Genomic DNA, 2634 nt, shown 5'->3' with positions numbered 1-2634 from the left:
GATTTGGTGAATATAAATCAACATACAAATCTGATTGTATTTCTCTGAAAAAAAACTAATTGGAATTTAAAATTTTAAAGGATGCCATGTGCAGTTCCAAGAAAAATATAAACTAGAAATAATTCTTATAAGAGATTGTAAACCTTAATGAATGTGATATAGAATGTTACTGCCATATACAAGATCCTTATAAATGAAGAATAGCATTACATTCTTATACAGGAATTATTATTAAGAAGATGTCGATATGCTCCCAAATAGACCTTTATATTCAGGAAAACAATAAAATCCCAATAGAAATGTTCATATCAAAATATAATTCTGAAATGTATGTGGAAAATAGAAGGGACTAGTACAAGCCAAGAGACGCCTGAAGAACACAGGTGGGTGGGAGGTGGGAATGTTGATTGAACTGGATCCACCCTATAAAGATTTAATTAAAAACTATGGTAATTAAGACTTATTGGTTAGCCAGGCACAGTGGCTTATGCCTGTAATCCCAGCACTTTGGGAGGCCGAGGCGGGCGGATCATGAGGTCGGGAGATGGAGACCATCCTGGTTAACATGATGAAACCCCATCTCTACTAAAAATGCAAAAAATTAGCCAGGCGTGGTGGCAGGTGCCTGTAGTCCCAGCTACTCAGGAGGCTGAGGTGGGAGGATTACCTGAGCCCGGGAGATGGAGGTTACAGTGAGCCAAGATCATGCCATGCACTCCAGCCTGGGCGACAGAGCGAGACTCTGTCTCAAAAAAAAAAAAAAAAAAAGACTTATTGGCACATAGATGAACAAATAAATAGTGATACAAAACATAGAACCCAGAAACAAATGTAGGCAAATATGAAAAGATGGTTTATAACAGATTTCTGGGCAGTAGAGTAGGTGAACCGTTCATTAAATATTTCATTTGTATTTAAATGGCAAAAAAAAAAAATGGATCCCTTCTCCCTACCTTAGAGAAAAGTCATGACAAGCGACTTAATATTTCTGTGTGAAATTCAAAACTCGATCCTATTTTAAAAGACAATATTAGATATCATCATGAGTTAGAGCAGGGAATGATTTTTGTCAACAAGGCCCTCACATTTATAAAACATGAAGTACATTTGGATCAATTTGATTTCATTTAAAATAAAAACTGTTCAGTGAATGGTTTTTACATAAAGAAAGCTACAAACCACAAACTGGGAGGAGATATATGAAAATACATAATTGACCACACCACTCTTTCAGAATATGTCAAGCACTTCTGCATGCAAATGAAAACAGAAAACAACCAATAGAAATATAAGGAAAACAATGAAAAGGTATTTCACAAAAGAGGCAACAAATGGCTCACAAACACGAGAAAAATGCCCATGTATATTAATCACATAAAAGCAAATGAAAACAACAAAATACTTTTTCCAACCAATATTTGGGGACTACTTTAAAATGTTGACAACATCAGGAGTAGGCAGTGAGGTGCAGCTGTGGGAATATTCACCTGGGCCTGATGCTAATATAATTGGTGAAACCACTTGTGAAGAGGCAACTGAAGTCACCTGTGCTCAGTGACCCAGCCATTCCACTCAAGTAATCCAAGAGTCCTGTGGGCTCACGGATGCGTGCAAGAAGGTTCAAAACAGCCTTGCTCATATTGGCAAAAACTGAGAAATAACCCAAACATCTATCAGTGACAGAATGGGTCATTAAATGGTGACCGATTCATACATTTAAATACTGTGAGGCAAGACCTAGAAACGAACTGCAGCTAAAACAAATTACCATTGATTAATCTCAAAAACATAGTCAAAAGAATCAAGTCACAGAATGATACATTATAATTTGAAGATGAGGAAAACAAAACATATCTCTTAGGGGAACGTATATCACTGGGAAAAATAAAAAGAAAATCGAAGGGAATGAAGTTCACTTCACAACTGGAAATTCACTTTGGTGGCAACGCCCGAGGGTGGAACGGGTATGCTGTTACGGCTACAGGAGTCTGCAAAGGTCCCCATCATGTCCACTTCTCAATCTAGATTCTGGATCACGGAGACTTGTGTTATGATTACGGTAATTCCTTAAAGTTTTCATTACGTTTTTCTACACTCCTTGATGTGTATATTTCAAAACCAGGGTCATCACGATCATCATAACACTGAACTCAGGATTCTTACAAGGAGGAAGTAAACTTGTGGTTGTAAAAGGATAGCTACTAGGACACTGAGGTTTGGCACGAACTCAGATGACTGTAATGATTGTAGGGAAGCCGGAATAGAAGGAAAACCATGCCCAAGGATGAAATGTTAACCTCGTGTCTAAAAAACTTAGCACCTGTTCTGCCTATGCAGAAAGAGAGTAGCCGATATCCATTAAGTTCTTCTTGCAGGCCAGGCACAGTGGCTCACACCTGTAATCCCAGCACTCTGGGAGGCCAAAGTGGGCAGATCACTTGAGGTCAAGAGTTCGAGACCAGCCTGGCCAACATGGTGAACCCCTGTCTCTACTAAAAATACAAAAATTAGCCAGGCATGGTGGTGGGTGCCTGTAATCCCAGCTACTCAGCAGGCTGAGGCAGGAGAATCTCTTGAACCCGGGAGGTGGAGGTTGCAGTGAGCCGAGATCGCCCCCCGGCACTCCAGCCTGGG

The sequence above is a fragment of the Rhinopithecus bieti genome, unplaced genomic scaffold (genome assembly GCF_001698545.2).
Source record: "Rhinopithecus bieti isolate Rb0 unplaced genomic scaffold, ASM169854v2 scaffold_22436, whole genome shotgun sequence".
NCBI lineage: Eukaryota > Metazoa > Chordata > Mammalia > Primates > Cercopithecidae > Rhinopithecus > Rhinopithecus bieti.
Note: the sequence above shows the minus strand (reverse complement) of the source record.